Source organism: Rhinolophus ferrumequinum, chromosome 13 (genome assembly GCF_004115265.2).
Source record: "Rhinolophus ferrumequinum isolate MPI-CBG mRhiFer1 chromosome 13, mRhiFer1_v1.p, whole genome shotgun sequence".
In the NCBI taxonomy this organism is placed as follows: Eukaryota; Metazoa; Chordata; class Mammalia; order Chiroptera; family Rhinolophidae; genus Rhinolophus; species Rhinolophus ferrumequinum.
Genome location: NC_046296.1, coordinates 70447195 through 70471761, shown reverse-complemented (window position 1 = coordinate 70471761; position 24567 = coordinate 70447195). Strand labels below are relative to the sequence as shown.

General features: G+C 43.6%; 1 protein-coding gene across 15 annotated transcripts in view; it reads right to left on the bottom strand.

Moving 5' to 3' along the window:
- The window catches only part of MYT1L (myelin transcription factor 1 like), a 367369-nt gene that overhangs the window by 175726 nt on the left and 167076 nt on the right, over positions 1 to 24567 (bottom strand). For all 15 annotated transcript variants that reach the window (XM_033124940.1, XM_033124939.1, XM_033124941.1 and 12 more), the window contains exon 4: positions 2806 to 2949. The gene's annotated coding sequence lies outside the window, so the exon portion shown is untranslated. The remainder of the gene's footprint in view (positions 1 to 2805; positions 2950 to 24567) is intronic.

Here is a 24567-nt window from a genome sequence, read left to right as displayed (position 1 = left end):
CCTATGTCCCTATTTCAGTGAATGTACCAGACTCTGTGCTGAATATTAGGTATATGATGTGGCCTTCTATATCTAAATCATTGGGAATAAATGGCAACTTTGCTGCAGTCAAGCCTAAAGGTAAGAGCTCCGTGTAAAATTATTCTTCCAATAAGTGCAAACACTTCCTGTGTCATCAATATCTTCCTGTCATGGTCATTCTTAAAACACACACAGCCATTATCAATTACAGATGTTTAAATGCGGGCCTGGTACTGTGCCAGCTGTTTAATATGTCTAACGGCCCAGGATGCTCACAGTGATCCCTTCTCCAGCCTCCAAGGAAGGAGGCTGCAGGGGCTCAGGGAGGTTAGGCTACTTCCCCAAGGTCACACAGCTGGGGCCTGGACTTGAACTTAGGTCTCCTGCTTTCCGAAGTCAGTGTTCTTAGTGCCCGTGTCTTATTTTCTTTTCCCCATTTTCACAGAAAAATACTAAAGAGCAACAACAACAAAAACCCTATTAGAAAACAGGAGTTTTATCTGAGAAACAATAATAGGGGAACTATTTTAAACACACATATATCAGACATGTTCTATGTTATTTGTACTATAAGGCAAAGAGCTTAAAAATCAATAAAATTTAAAATACCTACCATTGAAGCAGCGATTCAATTAAAAAAAAAATGAACAAACAGAAACAGTCTCATGTGATCTAGAGATGCAATGCTATCCCCACCAAACCCCAAAGTCCATTTCACAGAAATAGAAAGATCCGTCCTAAAATTCATATGGAATCTCAAGGCACTGCCCGTGCCCCCTCACCCCCAAAGAAATCCAAGACAGCCTTGAGGAAGAACAAAGTTGGAGGTCTCATATTTGCCCATTTCAAAACTTACTACAAAGCTATGATAATCAAAACAGTGGGGTGCTGGGACAAGCACAGATGCCTAGACCATGGACAGGACGGAGAGCCCACAGATAAAGCCTTGTACATGCAGCCGAGTGACTTTTGACAAGGGTGCCACGACCATTCAATAGGGAAAGGACAGTCTTTTCAACAAATGGTGTTGGGAAAACTGGGTATCTGTACACCAAAGAATGAAGATAGACCCTTAACTTACACCATGTAAAATATAAAAACTAAAAATTAACTCAAAATGGATCATACCTAAATATAAGAGCTAAAACTATAAAACTCTTAGAAGAAAAGATAGAGGACAGTTTTCATGGCATTGGAGTTGGCAGTGATTTCTTGAACGTGACACCAAAAGCAAAGGCAACAAAAGAAAAATACATAATTTGACTTCATCAAAATTAAAAACTTTTGTGCATCAAAGGACACTGCCAACCAAATGAAAAAGCAAACCACGGAATGGGAGAAAATATTGCAAATCATCTATCTGATAAGGGAGTAATTTCCAGAATATATGAACAACCTCTACAACTCAATGGCAACAACAACAAAACAACTCGATTAAGACAAAGGACTTGAACAGACATTTCTCCAAAGAAGACATTCAAATGGCCAGAAAGCATGTGAAAAAATGCTCAACATCACTGATCATTAGGGAAATGCAAATCAAAACCACATGAGATACCGTTTCACACCCATTAGGACGGCTATTATTCAAAACAAAACAGAAAACAAGTGTTGGTGAGGAAGTGAAGAAATCGGAACTCTTGTGCACTGTTGCTGAAAATGTAAACTGGTACAGTCACTGTGGAAAATAGTATGGCAGCTCTTTAAAAAACTAAAAATACGACTACCATGTAATCCAGCAATCCCACTTCTGGGTATATACCCAGTACTGAAAGCAGGGACTCCAACAGGTATTTGCACACCTATGTTCACAGCACCATTACTCACAGAAGCTAAAAGGTGGGAGCAACCCAAGTGTGCATGGATGGGCGAATGGATACACAAAACGTGGTCTACACAAACAATGGAATATTATTCAGCCTTAAAAAGAAAGGAAATTCTGACACACACTACAACATGGATGAACCTTGAAGACATTCTGCTGAAATAAGCCGGTCACAAAGGGGCAAACAGGGTATGAGCCCACCCCTATGAGGTGCCTAGAATAGTCAGATTCATCGAAGCAGAAAGTGGAATGGAGGTTGCCAGAATGGGGGCGTCGGTATACAGAGGGACTGTTTCATGGGGAGGAATCAGTTCTGGAAGATCAAAAAGTTGTGCAGATGGACGGTGGTGATGGTCGCACAGCTATGTAAACGTACTTCATGCTACTGAACTGTACAACTAAGGGGGTTAAAATTGTAAATTTTATGTCACACATATTTTACTACAATTTAAACAATTCTTAAAAAAGAAACTCATCAATAACCTTTCGCTCTACAAAGAGTAGGGCTCCCAGGACCCGTAGCCGCACTAAGGGAGGTTTACAGCGTGATTGGCAGCAACCCACGAGGACCTTGGGCTATGCAAATGAGGGCCTGATTAAAGGAGTGCTTCATTTCTTTACAGATAAAATGTGCCTAAATAGAACCCAGCGTGGAAGCAGATGTGATTCTAAACGGGTGTCCTTCAGGGGGTCTTCTGTGCAACTGCCAGAGGTGGACAGACCTCCTGAGGCAGCACCGACACTCTGTGGGGTAATGTAGCTGGACAAGAGCGGGCTGCCTGAGCCCATGTTTAGCGATGGATTATAAAGTCTGACTTTAAGCTGAGCTGTTTTTTTATTAAAATGAAGGCACAGCATACTCTTTAGCAAATAAAAACCCACCCTTCACAAACCCATCTTTATGCCTTTTCAAAGTAAGATACTCTACGGCCAATGTACCAGACATCTGTCTGCATTACCTTTCCGTGTCTCCTCAGGCGGCCATGTGTCTGGGAGACCCACCGGAATCTCTCTTGATGGGTGCTGCTGGCAACTTGAAAGACACACACACTTGACCGGATTCGATAACTACATTTTTCCTCTCCCACCAGATGTGGGTCACTCTAGAGAAAAACAAAAAGGCAGAAAAACGAGGTTGGTAATCGTAATGGAGCACAGTTCCCACACGAGGGGTACAATGATCAGGGAGGGGTGCACTTGAAGCCAGCAAGGTAAGAAGAAGCAGGCCAAGGGCACAGGCGCGTGCAGACGCAACAGCGAGGGACGGACGGCGGGGACAGCCACCTCCTGGCACGGTCAATCACTTCTCGATAAACGATCCATTGTAGAAAATTCCTTTAGAAAACAAAATTACTATTTGTGATATAAAAATTACACAAAACTGGAAACATTCTTATGAAACTGTCAGAAGTACTTTGGTGATTGAGTCTAAAAGGTATTAGGCAGTGTGTCCTATTTAGAGGCTGACTAGAGAAGCGTATATATGTGTCTGCACATAGATACGAGTACACAGCTCGTATCAGCAGCCGGTTGTCGTATGTGCTTTTATTTTTGTCTTCCCTCAAAAGACAGTAAATAAGTGGCAGTCCTTCCCATCTAAAAGACTTTAAAGAGCATGTTATTTGCAAATTAAAAAACAAAATACAGCCTCTTGAGTAATTGTTTAAATTTTTGTTTGTTACAGCTGTAAAGCGACACCCAGATACAGTGTTTACAATGGCCTCATGCATAATCTTCTCCGCTAATATTCAGGCCGCGGACGTGGTTATTGGGAACACGCTCTGAGCCCTCCTTTACTGGACTGGCTAAGAACGCTTCCGATGGGATCCCATACCGTGGCTGTGTGAAAACGCACGTTATTCTCACCAGGTGGAGGACAGCAGATAGACCAGTTCCATGAACCTTATACATGGAGCAGCATAAAGCACAGCAGCGACTGAGAACACACGAGAGGGTCGGGCAGTGAGGCAGAGCCACCCACCTGACTCACTGGGAACACTGTTACAGCACGCATGTCATTTTGGGGGGTCCTCTCGGTTGTTGGAAGGTAGCGGGACAAAGACCTAGAGAGTCCCCCGCTCACCCAGAGGGTGGGGTAGTGTCCTACAGCACCTGTGTCTGAAAATGGTCAGGTTTTCCATTAAAGCGACGAGTACCTACAGAATAGAGCTCTGCGGACAAAATGACAGGCTTCTTTGATGTGTACCCCAGGCCTCCACGTGCATGTTCACAGATCAGGGAGTTGAAATGCCCTCACTTCCCACGTGGAACACCGTGCCCCCGTCCCCTCCCCATGGAGGCTGTACCCACCAATGTTTTCCCACCCTCGGGTGACAGGTGACGGGCTCTGTCCCTGGTCCCCGTGAGCTTCCAGAAAACGGGGCACGCCCACACACGCGAGGCTCTGGCCCTTTGGGGAGAAAGGACGTGAGAGGAACTGTAGTGTGCACAGCACGCCTTCTGAGAGTGCATCTCATCCCTTCCGAGCCTCGATGGAAGTCGCTGCATGTGGACTACAGGCTAGACGCCCAGGAAGGTATTCGGTGCTTCCTACCGCATGGGGGCAGGTCTTCTGATTTCAGACAACTGGTATGTAAAACAGAAATTCCTTTTTAAGAGCAGCATTTAAAAAAGAAAATGAACTGAACCGACTACTCCTTTAGCAGCTACCTTTCTTTATGTAAGAATTCACAGGACAGTCCACTGAGCGAGTTCCCGCAGTGACACAGTCTTACGAGATGTCACCATTCCCCGGTTGTGCAGGCGCAGAAGGAAGGGTTCTGTGCCCCTGGTTGTGGGTACCCACACTTTCCGTCACATACGCTACGTGTGATCATGTCTAGTGGCGTTCCCAGGCTGGGCTGTGAAATGAAGCGTCTGCAGGGGCTCAGTGGCAAACCCCAAGTCATTAGCCAGGCAGGCGGCCTTCCTCCTCGGCCACACTGTCCTCACGGAGGCTGGACTGACACCCGCCGTTGAGCACCGCCACTCAGGCAAGCGTACACAGGGCTTTTTAATGGTATTTGTCATACGAAATTACACTACACATTTCTTTGTTTTAAACTGTTTACGGTGACTGCAGAGTCAATGCAGCTGGCAGAATTACAGAGAGACCCGTGTACCCTGAATTCAGTGTACCCCAAAAATAACACCATGAAAAACTGGAGGACACCATGACAACCAGGATACCGACACCAATTCGTTCCACTGATCCTGTTCAGATGTCGTGTGTGTGTGTGTGTGTGTGTGTGTGTTTAATTCTACGTGATTTTGTCACCGTGCAGGCCCAGGTGTCCATCACCACAGGGTCCCTCCACATGCACTCTCTTCCTGCAGCCTCGAAGCCATCCCCCATTTCTATAGTTTTGTCATTTCAAGATCGTTCTATGATACAGTGAACAGGCTGGTGGTTGCCGGGGGATGGGGTGGGGTGGGCAAAATGGGAGAAGGGGTTCGAATGGTGCAAAATTCCAGTTCTGAGACCGACAGTCCTGGGATATCACATACAGCACCCAGTTCATAACAGCGTGTCACATGTGTAGAAGTTGCTAAGAGAATAGATCTTAAAAGTTCTCATCACAAGAAAAAAAGAAGTGTAACTATGGGAGGTGATGGGCGTTAACTTACTGTGGCAGTCATCTCCCAACACGTACAAACATCAAACCATCACGTCGTACACCTGAAGCTAACGTGTCACTTGTACCTCAGTAAAAACAAAATGTTCTGTAAAAGGAACCGCACAGTCTGAAACCTTTTGTTCCGCTCAGTTCTCTGCAGGCACATCCAGGTTGACGTGTGTGTCAGCACTTGGCTCCTCCATGTGGCTGAGAGGGTTCCACAGTCTAACGTGGATGGACCCCAGTCTAACCGTTCACCCGCTGAAGGAAAGCAGGCTCATCCGCAGCCTTGGGCTGTTTGAATAAAGCTGTCACCATTTCTTATTTTAGCCTTTCTGACCAGCAAGCGGTAGTGTCGCACGGTGGGTTTGATTTGCATTTCCGGTGACTAACAACAGGGAACATCTTTTCCCGAGTCTACGTACTGCCTGTCTGTACACCCTCCTTGGTGAAACGTCTGTCCATGTCTTTTGCCCATTTTCTAACTGGACTTTTTTAACTGTTGAGTCTTGAGAGTCCATTATACATTCCAGATACTGGTCCTTTGCTGACTGTTTCCCCAATTTGTTGCTTGTCTTTTCATTGTATTAGGGTCTACTGTAGAGCCCAGGTTTTAATTTTGATGAAGTCCAATTTATCAATTTTTCCTTTATGAGTCATATATTTATATGTTTGTGCAATCATTTTCTATCTTCCTCTACTGAAAAATGACACTCCCTGATGGCAGAGACTTTTCTAACCTATTTCTGAATCCCAGAAGTCTAGAACTGTGCCTGGCAGGTAATAGATGCTGAACGAACACGTGGGATGAATACATAAACATACGCTTTGTTTTAGGTCAGTGTGTTATTAACGGTTGTGCTGTCACATGCATTTTAACTTTAGCTTTACCAATATTTATGATATAAGACTGATTTGTTACTTTCCTCATTTAACAAGGTGTGTACTGTTCAAATTACTTCAGTTATGTAGGAATAAAAAGCATTATTTGTCCCCAAATTCAAGAAAGGCTAATTACTTCATGTTTGGTTTTTAGACTGATTATATATTAAGAGATAAGAGTGAAAATTCACAGTATATCTTCTCATGAAAAACAGACATAAATGACCTTTGGTTTGAAATGTTTCCATTGGGCCTAAAGAAAACCAGACTGGTTTACTTCCCTCCTTCACTCCTTTTTTTGCTGTCTCCCTTCATTCCTCTTTTTCTAAATTTGTTTCCAAATGATGAGGCAGAAAAGAATATCCCAGGCTGTTATTTGTAAGTACTTCCCCACGTATTATATATTGCAACTGGGGTTATCTTTATTGTCACGGTGTTAGAATAGTGTGACAGGACTTATCTCCTCACTTTGATATGATTTTCTCTATGTGTTATTTTCCTTCTCTATTCTCTTTCTCTCTCTTTCTCTCTCTCTCTCTCTCTCTCTCTCTCTCTCTCTCTCTCTCTCTCTCTCTCTCTCTCTCTCTTTCTCTCAGAGAAATAGGTGATCTGCAAGAGAACAAGTCTGAGCACATGAAGGTAACTTCCAGAGCTGGTAGAGATAACTTTGAGGCAAATTTGCTCCTTGCTTATTTTACTTTATTATCAGTGCTCCTTGTGCATCCCGTTTTTACTAATACGCATTATGAATACACCTCCCAGCTCTGGCTCCGCATGAAAGGAAGTTGGGCCCTGCAGGGGCCCCCCAGCTGCCTGGCTGAAGGAGGGACAGCTGAGTGACAGGCCCCAACTCACTCCTTGATCTCCAGTAACCGCCAGAAGCACCCGCAAATGAGAATCCATATGGAGCCCCTCCAAGCAGTTCTGGTGAGAACAAAAATGTATTTATTTTCCAGTTTTAAATACAGGCATGGAAACGGCTGTGAAAGCCCCACAACCACTTGAACCCCCTGGGGATTCCTTACCCAGTGTGGTGGCGCTGGTGTCAGGGAGCTGCCAGAGGTGCTGGTCACCAGAGGGAAGGGGGAGGACGGAGGCTGCGGAGCCATGCTCAGTGCCCTTCCAGGGAGAAAGCAGGCCCAACACTGGCCCAGCCCCCCTGAGGCTTCTGGGTTCCGGGAAGCACTCCTTTTCCGCTTCCAGACACGAGCGAGAGCTCAGACGCTTTGCGGTCTGGCAGATGCAACTGTTAGCCATCCAGATGAACGGACAACAGGAAGCAGAGACTTTAAAACATTGACCCTGTGTTCTCATCAAAGATATGTACACCCGTGGTTAAAGGGTCAAATGGTGCTCCCCACCCTACCCACCCCATTCTACTTCCAGCTCCTAGAGAGAGCCTTCCACTTTAGCCATTTCTTTTGGCATTTACCCCAAATCCCTAAACAAATGAATACATCTCTGCTGCTGAGCTGTGTCTCACCAAGAAGCATCCCCTCATTAACTCCACACTGTGGACGGGCACAGGAGGTACACTTGCCTCGCCCACCCCAGCGCACACTGTCTGCCCTCCACATCGGACCCTGGGCATATCGGACTGCTAACTGGGATCTGCTGGCATAACTACAAAGCACTGCTGACAGAGGAACCCTAGGTGTCACTATGGCCTTGGCCAGACCACGTTTCCTCCCTGGGTTTACAACTGTCTCCCTGGGTTTACAACTGTCTGCGTGCACACCGTGCTGTGTGCGAGTCAGGAATCGATGCCCAGGGCCTCCCAGCTGAGTGGTCTCCTCTCGTGACGAGCAGACGTAGGTGCCAACTCGGTGCCCTGGATGAAGCCTCAGAAGAGCGGTCAGCGTGCCCCCTCTGGCCTCATTCACGTGGGGGCCCCTCAGACCACCCTCAGAATGACGCTGGAAGCCACCACCCATCCTGTTTACTCAACCTACAGTCTCCCTCATTCTTGGGCGAAGACATCCAAGGAAAGGTACTTGGCAGACCACTTCGCGACTATTTTCTTAATATTCGTTTGAGTGAAAAACCCAGATTGGGCCTATTCTCCCTCAGATGTTTGAAGGTTTCACTCCCTTGTCTCTACAGCCTGAGGATTCTTCGTGTGACTCCTTGCTGCAGACGTGCAGTCCACAAGGCTACAAGTCTCTCTGTTCCCAGTGTATTTTAAGATTTTCCCGACAGTAGATGGGTGGGGGGGGGGGCTCTGTTTTCATGCATCATGCTGGGCCCTCTGGAGGACTTTTGGGGACAGTCTCTTCTTTCTTTAGTGGTTCTTTTCTCCTCATTTTCTCTCTTCTCTCCTTCTGGAACTTCTATTGTTCAGATGAGTCCTACTGGACAAGCACTCCAATTTACCCGTTTCTCATCTTTGTCTTTTTGTTCTAACCAGGTATTCTCTATTTTACCTTCTCACTTTTCTAGCGCGATTTTGGAATTTAAACCTTATATTGACATTTTTAATTCCATTTTTGGATAAAAACTCCCATATGTGTATTTATTGTATACTCATAGTAGTTGCTAATTTCTGGACCACAGGTGTTTAGTTGGGACCAACTGTATGTAAACTCAACTTTATTTTTTTTAGTCAGAGCACATGAAATACTTCTCCGCATATTAATAACAAACGTATTATTATTATTATTATTATTATTATTATTAAAACAAAGCACAGTGGGGATGTGAGGAGATAAGTCCTGTCACACCCTCAGGGTGAGTGAAGTGGCATGTTCGGAGCAGAGACTTAACACATTGGTCTCTTCCAACACAATAATATGTAAAATCCCGAATAACAGACATAACCTCAGCTTTTGATAACTTTAAGACTTTTTAGGTAAAACCACTAACAACATTATGGAATACACAGATTATTTAATAGGATCTATGCAGACAGAGATACAGATATTCCCTTCCTAGTAAAATAAGTACATTTCAGAGAAAGCTGTTGAAAAGTGATTTTTTTCAATTAACTAACTTTCCCCATTATCTTTCATTATAAAATATGAGATGATTTATATTAAAATATTTGGTTGTTGGATGTAAGAAAACCCAAATTAACAAAGTTACAGTAACAGCTACGATAATCAAATGAACAGCTAAGAAAACATTCTTAATTATGATACTCAAAGTCAGGGCTAAATGCAAAGTCACAAATGTATTCAAAGTCAAGCTGCACAGCACCAAGGAGCCTTGGCGGCGTACTCACTGCCCTCCCCTCACTGCGTGTATTATCCTTTCAAAGAGTAAACTGATCACTTGCTTCCAACTAGCTTGACATTTGAAACTCTTCACGCTCCCCAGCCTGAACACTCTTGCATAAGACGGGAGAGAAGGCTTGGCTTATCAGGGAGCATCTTGTCCGCGTGCCATGCACTTCCTCTCCATACAGCAGAGTGTCTCGGGTGCATTCCATCCCAACATGGTCATGTAATTATTTACCTCCAGGGCATGTGACATTGCTCTTCAATGAACTTAGAGAACTACTGCTTCCTTTGGATCTTAGTCATTTGCTAGGGTATCAAACTCTCTCTTACACACACACACACACACACACACACACACACACACACACACTCGAGAACTCTAGTTGGAAGTTATAACCAAAAGAAGATATTAGGCATAAATGAACAGGGAGAAAAGTCAAATTCTTATGTTGTGTAGGAATGCTTTGCCTCTTCGACTCACATCACTTTCACATCATCCCGCCCATAAATCGTCTACTTTCCACTAAATGGAGTGTTTTAAATCCTACTCACGTAATTAAGCCCAACTCAATGGCCACTTAGCCCAAAAGGCCTGCTTTCAATTCCCGAAAATGTAATCTCTGGCCCTTAAGTACCAAAACACTTTTCAACGTTGAAGGTGGCACCAAAAGCCTACCTGCCCCAGGGTTAGAGCCACATCCTCTTTCTGTTGTACTGGGTTTGTGGTCAAAAGCAGCACACGGAGCAGTACACTGTTAGGACGACAGGAAAGCCCACAGAGCATTTCCTCTGCCCAGGGATGTCTCAGGCCCTTCGGAAGCACTCACTCATACAAGCCTCGCAAGCCCAGAGGCAGGGACTGTGGGAGTCTCTGCCTCACAGGACAGACTCTGACGGCTGCTGTGTGGTCACAGACACATGACCTCTCTGACCCTCAGTGTCTTTGTTTTTCAAATGGTATTGTCCATAAACGTTCTCTCCGTGAATAACGAATTTAAATAAGTTGGGTTCGCGTTCTTACTAGAAGGCTGAACGAGAATGACCACTGAGGCCACGGCACAACCAATTCAAGGAAGAGCCACAGGGGCAACATCAAGAAAGGAGACCACTGGGTGGAGTGTGGAGGGGAAATTCAGGTGTGGTTTGTGTGGGGGCGGGTTGGTCTGGGGCACTCATAACTGCAAGGAAAAGCAGAAAAGGAGCCACTGTAGTGCTGTCCTTTCACCCCCAGCACTGTCCTCAGAGCACTGACATGTAACCAGGGTTGGGTAAGGTGGCCGCCGCACATGGCCACAAATGTACTGTCTCTCTTACGGGACAATCATCCAGATAAGTGTGTACATTAGTACGAGAGAATATAAAGTGGATACTACATTTAACAAAAGATGTGCAATACCTCTGCAGGGAAAACTGGAAAACTTTACTGAGAGATGTCAAAGAAGATCTAAATCAATGGAGAGATAAACCTCATCATGATAGGAAGACTTAATATTGTCATGATGTCAATTCCCCCCAAATTAATGGGTAATGCAATTTTAACTAAAATACCAAAAGGGCTTTTAAAAAACGTGATACTTATATGAAACAGTAATGGGTCAAGAGTATCTAAGACACTCGCGAAAGTCGGAGGAGAGGATTGCTAACCAGACTTCAGGACTCATTCTGACACTGTCATAATTACACCTGTGCTACTGAGGGGGGATAGCAAATGGCACCATAATACAGGAGAGAGAGGCTGTCTGCAGGCCAGTGCAAGCACATGTCGGAACGTGGAAGAGGGAAGGCATGTCAAAGGAGGGCAGAGGAGACGTTCTTCAATAAACAGAACCGGGAATGGTTACCTGTTGGAGTCTTACATCTTATACAAAGCAAATTCAAGATAGGTTATGGGGTTAAATATTAAAAAACAAAACCTTAAGACTCTTCTTACAAAAATATAGATGAATACATTCTTAGGTCTTGGAATAAGGAAAAACTTAAGATACCAAGAGCATTGACAATAAAGGAAAAGATGGATGAATTCGATAATAATAAATTAAGAACTTTTTATCAAAAGACACCTTAAAGAGACTGGAAAGTCAAGTTACAAACTGGAACATATGTTCTTGATTTGTATAAAGAATCTATAAAGAACTAAAATTAAATAAGAAAAATATACTCAATACAATAAAAGATTGGGCAGAAAATATTAACAGCATCTCACCAAAGAGGAAACACGTACATCATAACTACCGTGTTTCCCTGAAAATAAGACCTAGCCAGACAATCAGCTCTAATCCATCTTTTGGAGCACAAATTAAGGTAAGACCCGATATGATATGATATGATATGACATGATATGATATCTGATGTTATAAAGACCCAGTCTTATAGTAAAATAAGACTTACAGTAAAATAAGACTGGGTCTCATATTAATTTTTGCTCCAAAAGATGCATTAGAGCTGATTGTCCAGCTAGGTCTTATTTTGGGGGAAACACGGTTATGTGATGAGATTGGGAGAAGTATCAGAGAACACTTCTTTCAAGAACTTGAAAGGACCTTGGATGTCATCCGGTGCAGTGTCCCTGCTTTGTGGTCTCTGATGTCCAGTGGTATGGAGGGGACATGTTAGAAGCCACCACAGAGAACTGGGGTGGGGTGAGCTGGGAGCCTGTGGGGACTCATATGCCCAAACAGAAGAACCCCACTTCTGTCTATCGTGTCCTGAGAGCTCCCAATATTAGAGTCCTATGGACAAAATGTTTCAAAGCTCATGTATGAAACCACAACCCCTGTATCGAGGAGCAAATCAAAAGGTAGGAATTGGGCTGAACTTCAGAGCAAGTCAAGCACGGCGAGCTGGGCCCTGGGCACTCACTCTCCTGACACTCCCAACAGCATTCAACGCACTTCACCCCTTTGCTTCCAGGAAAGAACTCACTAAAAGGGAATAAACAACCTTTCCTGGATATTTTCGTATTGGCTACAATTCTGAAGTGTTAACATCTGTGTCTGCAGTAAACATAAATGCAATGTATTACTTGCTTTGTAAATAAACACATTCCTGAACAATTTAGCCTAAGATAAACGTCTGAGAAATAACAGTATTTCCTGTCAGAAATACATAGGTACTAAACTTATGGACTTTGGTTTCAGAGAGGAATTCATAAACTTGACCCTAGAGCAAGGGAAGTAAAAGCAAAAATCAATGAATGGAACTGTATCAAACTAAAAAAGCTGCACAGCAAAAGAAGCCATCAATAAAATGAAAGGAAACCTATTGAATGGGAGAAGATATTTGCAAACAATACCTCCAATAAAGGGCTAATATTCAAAATATATAAAGAACTCATACAACTCAACAACAAAAACAAACAATCCAATTAAAAAATGGGCAGAGGACCCGAACAGACACGTCTAAGAAGACCTACAAACAGCCAACAGATATATGAAAGATGCTCAACTTCAGTAGCTAATAGGGAAATGCAAATCCAAACCACAATGAGATACCATGTCACACCTGTTAGAATGGCATCATCAACAAGACAATTAATAACAAGTGTTGCGAGAGGCTGTGGAGAAAAAGAAACCCTCGTACACTCTTGGTGGGAATGTAAATTAGTACAACCACTATGGAAAACAGTATGAGATTCCTCAAAAAATTAAGACTAGAATTATCATATGACCCAGCAATCCCTCTTCTGGTTGTCTACCTGAAGAATTTGAAAACATTTATTCGTAAGGATACATGTACCCCTATGTTTACTGCAGCATCATTCATGGTGGCCAAGACATGGAAACAACCAAAGTGTCCTTTGCTAGATGATTGGGTAAGGAAGATTTGGTACATATACACAATGGAATACTATTCTGCCATAAGAAAAGATGAAATAGTGCCATTTGCGACAACACGGATGGACCTTGAGATTATCATGCTAAGCGAAATAAGTCAGACAGAAAATGTCAAGAACTGTATGACTTCACTCACATGTGGGATACAACACTGAAAGCAACAAATAAACAAAGAAACAACTCACAGACACAGACAACAGAAGAGTGGTTACCACAGAGGTACAAGGGTGGAGGGAGGATGGAGAGGGTAAAGGGGTCAAATTTATGGTGATGGAGACAGACTAGACTCTGGGTGGTGAACATACAGTGCAGTATACAGATGATGTTTATAGAATTGTACACCTGAAACTTATATAGTGCTATTTAACCATTGCCACCCCCATAAATTTAATAAATAAAACATTAAAAATAGTATTTCCTATCACCTATAATGCTACAAAATCATGCAAAAATAATCTCAAAATGAAAATTATATTTTCATCTTTAAAATTACTTGGTTAAAAGGAACACACGTTTTTTGGGGAAAAAAACATGAATGCCAACTAATAAAACACCTGACTAAAGAATAATGCCGAACAGACAAGATTATTTCCATGTTTGAGAAATTATGAAAAACACAAACATTTCCCAGTGGAATCAGTAGACTTAGGAGCCATGAGCCACTTCAGTCTCCACCTTTCTGAAACATTGCAAGACAGAAGAGACCATGTTTACTGTGGCTCCCTAGTCCCCTCTTCCGCACGCAGTGTGGGCTCTGGAGGAAGGCCTCCACCTAGGCAGGCACAGAAGAGACCACAGGCCGCGTTTATCAAGGGCTGTGCTCAGCCAGAGGGAGGTCCAGTTCTAAGACAATTCAGGTAGTGATTTCTAATCCATGCCTGAACTTGTGCATCCCACCCAGGCAGGCCTGGAAAGTGGCCGTGCAAAGGCAGGGCGCCAAGCGTTCTGACTCACAAACAAAGTGGAGTGTGTAGGAAAACCTCGAACTAAACAGATGGCCTTTCATAAAATCTGTCAGCTCTCTGGGTATCGGGTGGGTAAGAGCGCTCTTGAGGGTTCTGTGGAATTATCACCTAAAACGATCCGAGGAAAACCCCACATATTCTACAGGTACTTCTGGGAACACCCGCAGGGTTCGTGGAGCGTGCACATACACCCCCGGGCTGAAGCCTCAGCCAATGCTAAACATTGAGTTGATGATTTTTAGGAAACAACGATGGAATTTGACGCTAGCTCTGAAAGCTACTGTTTTCTTGTCTTCATTGCTAATGTTATTTTCACGCGGATGAAGCTGCTCCTAGAATGTTACTCAACTGGCCAAACATATCACATCTTAGAGACTATGATTTGCCTTTTCTGGTCCAATACTAAAATTAGTTTTTTGTTGTGAAGACAAATACCTGTGCTCTTGTTGCCTTTTCTGGTGTGTGTGTGTGTGTGTGTGAGAGAGAGAGAGAGAGAGAGAGAGAGAGAGAGAGAGAGAGAGAGAGAGAGAGAGAAGCGAGTAAAGGGCATTGAAAAGATTCCAAAGAGAAATCTGGCTCCACAAGGAAACATGGTACTTTTCTTGCATTTTTCTGGATTTGATGGACCCAATTCACTTTACCCTGGAGAACGATAAAGAGCTGTGCAGGGTGTCTGTGCTGGACACGTGCATATCTACTGTATCAACTAGGTCATGCATTGAATCAATTCAGAATCTCTCTCAAATCTAAAATATTAAGACAGCTAAACATCAGTTATAATAATTCATCAATTTGAAAGAAATCAATGACATAAATATTAATTTTAAGAAAAAGACCGAAGCAACAGAAATGGAATGAGCACTAGATAGATCACTTTCTCCACACCATTAGTTACTTGGGTGCCCTCAGAAAAGCCACTTAACACCTACTGGAATGTGCATGGTTGGTCAGTGTCTATAATTATACTTTATCGACATTCTTAATGAATTCTTTTGAAGATTTGAAGAGACAAAAAATGATGCAAACATTTTAGAAAGTATGAAACGTTACTAAGATATGTAGGGATGATTAGTACTAGTAGTGATGCCAGTAGCACCAGTGGGAAAAGAAGACGTGGGCTAAAGTTGAGGGAAATAAAAGAGCGGTACTTTAGAATGCAATGCACAGAGAAACTTGATCCTGCGGTGCCTTTCTGATTTATGCCATGGAAATAAAAATGTTAATATGTGGTAAAACCTCACACATCCTGACTAATTGGGGGGAAGCCAATTTGAATTTCTGAAAGGTTTTAAAAGTAATGTAGTTCTATTACCTTAAAATGCATATACCCGAGGGTAAGGGAGGACGGGAATGGTAGAAGAGGGTAAAGGGGGTCAAATACATGGTGATAAAAGAAGAACTGACTCTGGGTGGTGAGCCCAAAATGTGAAAAATAAAATCTACAGTTGAAACCTACGTAATTTTACTAACCATGGTTACGCCAATAAATTTAATTTAAAAATGCATACAGTAATATAAGCTACTGGTTAAAGAAGTGCTGGGCAGATCTCCATTAATAATTAGACTAGGATAATGTGTTTTCATCACTGATTCATTGACTCCATCAAATATGACGGGCAGCCACTGAGGAGAAACCCAGAAGCAAGGTGCTGCCCTGTCCTCAGTGAGTTTACTGTCTAGTGGGCGACACTGACCAAAAGGTCATTGCCACACAGTGTCGCCAATGCTGTGACGATGGAGGCAGGCACTGGATGCGGGAAGTTCACACTGGAAGGACAGATTTCTCAGTTTGGGGGGTGAGGGAAGACCTACCATAAAAAGTAGCACCTATATTGAGACCTAAGGGGTAAGTTGGAATAAGCCAAAAAGTGGGGAGGGGAAAGTGCTCGAACTTTGTCTTAAGTCAGACTGTGAAAGGTTTTCAAGTATGGAACCCTAGATGACAAAGCTTGCATCATTTGACAGGCACATCACTGGAGTGTGAAGAACTGATAGTGACAGGCAGGTGTGGAGGGCGGCAGATTCACGAAGAGGCTGGTGCAGCAGCTCAGGCCAAGGCAGCAGCGACCTCCCCTGGGCACAGGCAGTGAGGGCGGGGACATGGGAAGGTCAGAACCCGGGAGCTGCAGCTTAGGAGGAGAGATGTTCCAGTTTGCTCGCTCAACTTTGTTCCCATGGCAACGTTATTCTCCTTCTTGGAATGTCCCTTCTTTCTCCCTTCAGGGCATTCCCAAAACAATAGGAAATGCTGGCAACATCTCAGCTACCCAAGGTTGTGATTTCAGATGGCACAAACAGAGAAGCCTGGCTTGGAGTGTAAACGGAAATCCTAGAGCACCTCTGAGAACCAGACAATTATAGTGAACTTGGGAAGGCTCGTCTGGCAGACTGCTGGGATCTAAAAGGCTGTCTGCAGGCACGAGGCTGTGTGCATATCCCGGAAGGACATCAGGAAGGCACGGCAGCAGCCCTTCATCTTTGGGTGACCCTGAGGCCCCGGGCCAGTAGGCGCAGAGAGAAGGCTGACGGCAAGCAGATGCCCTCGGCAACGGGTGGACAATACAGAGTATTGAGGAAAATCTGAACCACCTTTGGCTGACCACTAGTTTATATTAATCACATGTGACACCTAGCAAGCCAGGCATAAAAACAAACATCTGAATAAGCAAAAGAACTCCAAGAACTTAAGAAAAAAGAGATAGCAAAGAACTTAGTGGCCACACAACACAGGATACACAAAATGTACAGAATTTAACAAGACAAATGCAAGATTTATATGCTAAAAACTACGAAATATTCTTTCAAGAAATTAAAGGTCTAAGTAAATGGAAGGACATCCCATGTTAATATATCAGAAGAGTTAATAATGTTAATATAGCAATACTCCCCAAATTGATCTACAGATTCAAGGCAGACTCTATTGAAAGCCCAGCTGTTTTTTTAAATGAAATCCTTAAGTTGATTCTAAATTCATAAGGAAATGCAAGGATCCGGAATAAGCAAAATCATCTTGAAAAGGAAAAACAGAGTTGGAGGCGTTAAATTCCCTGATTTCAAAACTTATCACAAAAAACAAACAAACAAACAAGCAAATAAAACGAAAGCAGTAACCGAGACAGTACGGTTACTGGTTTAAGGACCGATACGTAGATCAACAGAATAGAACTGAGAGTCTAGGGATTAACCATCACATTTATGGTCAATTTATTTCTGACAAAGGTGCCAGAATTATTTAATGGGGAAAGAATAGTCTGTTCAACAAATGGTGCTGGAACCACTGGATATCCACATGCAAAAACAATGAAGGTGGACTTTTAAATTACACCACATACAAAAATAAACTCAGAATGGATCACAAATTTAAGTGTAGGAGCTAAAGCTATAAAAATCCTAAAAGAAAACATACAAGTAAATCATACAACACCAAAAACAAGCAAAAAAAAAAAAAAAAAAACCCGTAAGTTGAATTTCACCAAAATTAAAAGCTTGTGTATGACAAATGACATCATCAAGAAGGTAAAAAAGCAAAGAAAAAGATAAAAAAGAGTGGAAAAAATATTTACAAATCTTATATTAGACAAGGGACTCACATCCAAAATATGAAAATAATCCTTTCATGCAAAATTAAAAAGACAAAACAATTTAAAAATGAACAAAGGATTTGAATTGACATTTCCCCAAGTAAGACAGACAAATGACCAATAATCCTACGGAAACATGCCAGACATCATCTGACAGCAGAGAAACATAAATAAAAAACATGAGACAGCACTTCATACCCATTTTGATGGCTGTTTTATATATATAAAATACATATACTGGGGGTGCCCCAAAAATGTACACAAGAGGACACTTTGGTCAGCGATGCCCAAGCAGTAGTTCGCCGTAATCAGAAGTGTCTGGATGCTGATAGTAACCATTTTGAGCACTTCTTGTCATTGCAGAAGTCAAACGTGACTTGTATTCATCTTTCATTATTGGTATATATTAAGTATTAAAATTAATACTGCTTTTTCCTTTCTTAAAATGTGTATACATTTTTTTTTGCACCTGTGTGTGTGCGCGCACACACACACACACATACATATGTATCTGTATACCAGAAGCAATGTGTGACATGGAGCCTTGTCATGATGGAGGATGGTTTACGACACACATTAAAACACACCTTCTCTCAACTGTAGCTCATACCCGACTGACTACACCGAACAAGTTGAAACATGTCACACACTGTTACTAAGCTTTGATGCACCACATCCTGTATTGAAGATCCCTGCCTTTCCTTTGGATGGCACTCGGCAGCAGCATTCACCATATTTTGTGATCACAACGGAAATGTTCCTTGTCACGCATCGCTTCTGGTGTATGGCAATTTCTGTCAAATAAAAACATTACGGTGTGTCTTCATCCGCCTTATTCACCAGATCTGGCACCGTGTACTTCCGGCTCTTCCCCAAAGTCAAGATGACCATGAAAGGAAAACGTTTTGAACCGATTCAGGACATGGAGGCAGCCATGACAGTGCAACTAAAGACACTCACGAAAGAGGACTCCCAGAACTGCTTCAGAAAGTGGCAAGAACGATGGGATAAGTGTGTTCGAAGCGAGGGGGTATTTTGAGGGGGATTAATGGCAATGTGTCTTTTACTGTAATACATTTTTTTATTTTAAACATTCACTGTATTGTTTGATCACATCATATATGTAAATAACAAATGATGGTAAGGATGTGGAGAAATTGAAACCCTCATACATCGCATGTGGGGATGTAAAATAGTGTAGCTACTTTGGTTAAGAATTTATCAGTTCCCAAAAATGCTAAACATAGAATCAACATATGACACGACAATTTCACTTCTACCCAAGAAAAATGAAAACATATCCACAAAAGACTGTACCCATGTGTTCATAGAAGCATTATTCATAATAGCCAAAATGTGGGAAAAACTTAAATTTCCATCAACTGATGAAGGCACAAGTGACCTGCAGCACATGTACAATGGAATACCACTCACCCAGAAAGAAGGAATGAGGTTCTGGTACATGTTGCCCATGGATAAATCCTGGAAACGATGCCAAACGAAAAAAGTCAGTCACAAAAACTCATAGTTTGATTCCATTTATTTGAAACATCCAAAATAGGGAAATTCATAGAAGCAGAAAGTAGGTCATTGGCTGCCAAGGGCTAGTGGGGGGGACTGCTCTCAGGGATGGGGTTTCTTTTTGGCCTGTTGTAAAAGTTCTAACTTTGGACTGTGGTAAGAATTGCACAGCTCTGGATATACTAAAAAGCACTGAATTACAAACTCTTAATGGGTGAACATGATTATATTGAGACTTGGAAAAATCCTCAATAAAAGCCTAACAAATATGGGTTTCCATTGGAGAGAGAAAAGATAGGGTGGGCTCTTTCTCTTGTCAGTGGCATCTTCTGTTTCAGTTTCTAAAATTCATCAGTGGGCATAAAAATGCTCCATAGGTGGGGAATGGTTCTTGACTCTTCCTTCCCACTCTGCCAACTGCCCGTCAGAGAAACCTCCATGTGACCCACGGTGGCCTAGATTGTCTCCTCGATGGTGCTGACAGAACTACCAATGGATCCAACATGGTGGCACCAAGCGGCTCTTATGTGCCCTGAATTAAACTAATGTGTATGGTTCTGTCGCTAGCCATTCGTTTGTACATTCGCTCATTCACTCAGCTAGGCATTCAGTTGTTTATAAACACTCAGCTCTGTACTGCTTCATGTGGCAAGATCACTGGAAAAAGACTCAGGAAACCAAAAGTCTAGTCCCAGAGGCTTGGGATGCTTCTCAACCTCTCCACACCTTAATTTCCTCCAAGGTGAAATCGGAGTGACGGGCTGCATGACAGCATCTATTAATTGGCACGTTGTGGGATATGACGCTGTCGACCCCTCGTCACACACACGTACACACACGCACGCACACACACATGCACACATGCATGTACAACATACTATATATAGCATTACATGAAACGTAATGGCAGTAAACACCTGGGACTCACCTACAAATGAAGACCCTGAGATCTGTGGACTTGATTCAGTCACTCAAGCTTTCAGAGAAAGCATCAACGGGGGGCTGAACCAAGCTTCACTTGACACGATGGAAATTTTAATTACAGGAGAGTTAAGTCCAATTCATTTGTTCATCCTTTAAAGAGTCATTTTTAAAAATGCTCATTTTTTTTCAGATTTTACATCAGCAAATAATGATGCCACGAATAACTACTATGTCAGGCATCATATTTCTTACGGCAAGACCACATCTTGGAATTCTGACCGGCACGCTGCTGCCATTTGTCAAGAATGTTTCATTTTCGATATAGCTCAGAAAGGATTTAAATTCATCACCGAAAAAGAACAATGTTCCCAAATGTAGCACAGAACATTTATACTAATATGACTCCTATGTGAGAATGCTTTCTTGGAACTTAAAAATCAATCGTCCCACTTGGGAGGGGCCAGAGTTGCAGAGAGAGCGCACTGTGATTTTGTCATAATGGCATTCCTGCAGCCCAGGTTCGCACTGGGGACAGATGTTTCAAGTCTTTCGGAAAACAGAGCGGCCTCCCTGAGGTTTCCCCAGATAGGGAGGGAAGATTGTTTCATGACTAAGAATCAAAGCGGTGGCTTCGGACGAGCTGTGTCGCACCAACCCTACTGCCCACCTCCCTAAGCCAAGTCTGTTCTCGCCCAAGACCCCATCCCTGCCTGGGGCAGAAGAGCTTCAGGACAAAGCTGCAGCTGGCACCACACGCCAACGTGGCCCCTCTGGTGGTCTGACCGAGGGTTCTCAGAGAGAATGGCCCCACAGCATGGCCCCGGAACAGTGAGTCGCCATGAGAATTCAGGTCCTGAAGGTAAACACGAGCTGTCAGCGCTCTGCCAGGAAGACCCTGCTACCGCTGTCAGCGACAACACAGAAGGTGCCTTGTTGAGTTTTCACGCACACACGCGAAGCCAGTTGGCATACTTCTGCTCTGAAGAGATGTCTGCTGTAACCCTGCTGGCGCTTTCTCACCTTTAGGCGCTGATGCTCGTGGGTGCCAACAACCCTCACTCGGCTTCGTTCTGAGGAGCAGCTAGTCAATTGATGAGGGTTGCCAACCAATCAGAGTTCCCAACAGGCAATGCGGTTGGCAGCAGGATGCACGTATGTGTGAGGGACGTGCTGCAGCCAGCATGATCTGACCTCTCTGCCATCACCTTTTTCTGGGTGGGACAGACACGGCAGCTGAGGCAGAGAGCCTCATCCACGATGCAGCCTGCAGCTGGTGAACTAACTACATCAAACTGGCTGGAATTCTACCCATCACCTGTAATTGCCACCCACCTTTCCTGTGAGGTAGTCAATCCCCACAGGAAATTGGTTGCACCAAAATCTGAAATACTAAAATTTGGCAGAGTTCAGCAGCAAGGTGTGAGAAATCGGACACTGTGGAGGAAGACGGGATTGATGAGAAAAGAAACAAGTCAGCCCTGGAACCAGGGGTGTGGGAAATGTGGGAAACGAGAGTGTATGGGGGAGGTGGATTAACCCACAAAGAAGCTGATGGATAACTACCCTCCACAGCGATCCCTGTTGTCTGTGGGAGACACGTTCCAAGCGTCTACCTGAAGCTGCGGAAAGCAATGAACCCTATATATGCTGTTCTTTCTTGTACATACTCACCTTTACACTTACAGGAAGCACGTTATGGCTTTTCTGTGTATCTGAAATATCAGCATCACTGCTCTTGTGCTTGAGGCCACTATTAAGGAAAATAAGAGTGACTGGAACACAAGCACTGTGACACTGTGGCAATCAATCTGGTAACTGAGGTGCCTGCTAAGTGACTAAGTGACTAATGGGCGGGGAGCATCTAGAGCGTGGAGATGCTAGACAAAGGGATGATACACATCCCAGGTGGGACAGAGGGGGACAATGGGAGATTTCATCACACTATTAAGAACGGCACATAATTTAAAACTTATGAATTGCTTATTTGTGGAGTTTTCCATTTAAGATTTTCCTGCTGCAGCTGACCGTGGGTAATCGAAACCGTGGACTGCGTCACGATGTGGGGACTGCTGATATACAGGGCATCTTGGTAGAGACTGAAAGGGCTACTAAGGAACAGAAAATTCAGACCCTGTCCTCAGAGAAGGTGGAAGGCACTCAGCCCGCCCCTTGCAGGTGACTCCTGTCCCCAGCTGCCCCCCTCCACGTGGAATGCCCTGTCCTGATGGCTGCTTCTAAAGGACAGAGTATGACGAAAAGTCGTGAGCTGTCCCTCGCAGATCAGGTAACACACACTAGCTCACCTTGCTGGAGACTTCCCTGACTTGCGTGCTTGCTCACAGGGGGCTGCTCGGCCAGGCAGAGAAAGGGGCCTTCACCCAGCAAGGAGCCGAAGCCTTGGCCCAACAGCCTGTAGGGCACCGAACCCTGCCGACGTCTCCCTGACTGAGGGGGAAGTGGACCCTGGCCCCATTGGAGCCTGCAGTGACTGTGGTTTCAGCTGCCACCCTGACTGCTGCCTGGGAGACCCGGAAGCAGATGACGCCGTTAGCATTATCTGTCTGGATAATATTGAAGTTAAGAGAAATGGACACGCTGGGGGCGCCAGGCATCACTGTATACCATTCAGGAAGGCAAAACGCTGCAGTGAGACACATGTGCTGAGAACATACAGACAGTACCGCACGCCAGGTCGTTCTATTGCCACCAGAGCATTCAGACGACTGAGCTCTTACGCCAACCTGCGTGAGGAGGCATACACAGTTAGCCTGGAAACTAAAATGTATCATTAGGGTATTTTAAGCATTATGATTTTCAATAATCCAAGAGGAGGAAAAGGAAGACAGAAGCTCACAATGACTCGGTAACGGCAGCCTGTAAACACGCCCCGTGTTTGTGAGGGCATGCTCACGCCAGGTCTGCATGTCCGGCACCACCTTCCTTGGCCACGCAGCAGCTCTGTCTCTACCCCTGTACCAGGCAGGTATAGATTTCTAACCTGCAGATGGTCATGAAGAGCTGTACCTGAAGGCACCCAGCAGAACGCTCCCATGTGATGAGCAGTAAATAAACACAGCGTATTATAACGGCAGAGCTGAGCCACAGAGCATGAGAATTGCAAGACCAGAGGGAAAAGGACCTTTGCGGAGAAGATTTGTTTGTTTCAGCGTGGACATCCCAGAAGGTAAAGTAAGAAATGAATGCAATTTCTCCAAAAGGCAGAAAATAAAACATGTCAGAAAACCAGTACAGGAGCCAATGAAATAGCATTGAAACATCACAGACTTTCTCTTCTTCAGAATGTTGTAACATACAAAATCGAGAAAACAAGAAAATCCCAATAAAGATTTCTATTTTAAAGATACCGCCATGTGAGTTTCCAATCCTGGTGCTGAGACCTGTCCGTGACACTGAACTCCCAGCGGGCTGCTGACCAGAGCTGCTGGGGAGGAAAGCTGACTCAGGCATCTAACTGGGACCTATAGAAGGACACCGTGGGGACCAGACCATCTACGTCCAAGCTGCAGTAAGAGGAGGTCACGTTTGAAAAGGGTTCATTAACTGAAACAAAGGACAGTGAGTTCTGAAAGCACCACTGTGAAAGATACTGTGTATTCTGATTCTGTTAGAGCCTCCGCACTGACCACCGTGCCCAGACACTGGCTTCTGAGTGAACAGTACTTCTGAGGAAAGACCGCAGTCAGCAATTTGAACTTAATAATTACAACCAGTTTGTGAGGTTCATTTCGTAGCTTACTACGTGTACACCTGAAACTAATATAATGTTGTATGTCATCTGTAATTGGAAAAGAAACTAATTTAGAAAACGCAAGTTCAAAGGACATATTTTGTTTCTTGATCAAACCACAAGAAAACAATTTTTTCCACTAACTCATCTATATAGACTGAATTCTACCTAGAAATATTTTTCTAGATTTTTTTCTCCAAAATAGATTGTCAAAAGAAATATGTTTGTTATTTCTATTAAATGTTAACACATTTACCTAATAAAGAACATGATTAAGGATGGGACGTGAACACTGCTAAGATACATCAGTAGAACAGAGCTACAAAAACTGATTTTACAAAAAAGAAAGGAATCCTCTGGTTTTACACACCGAAGGATTATGAAATATACTCTTATATTTACAATAAAAAGGTCAGGTTTAAAGAATTTAAC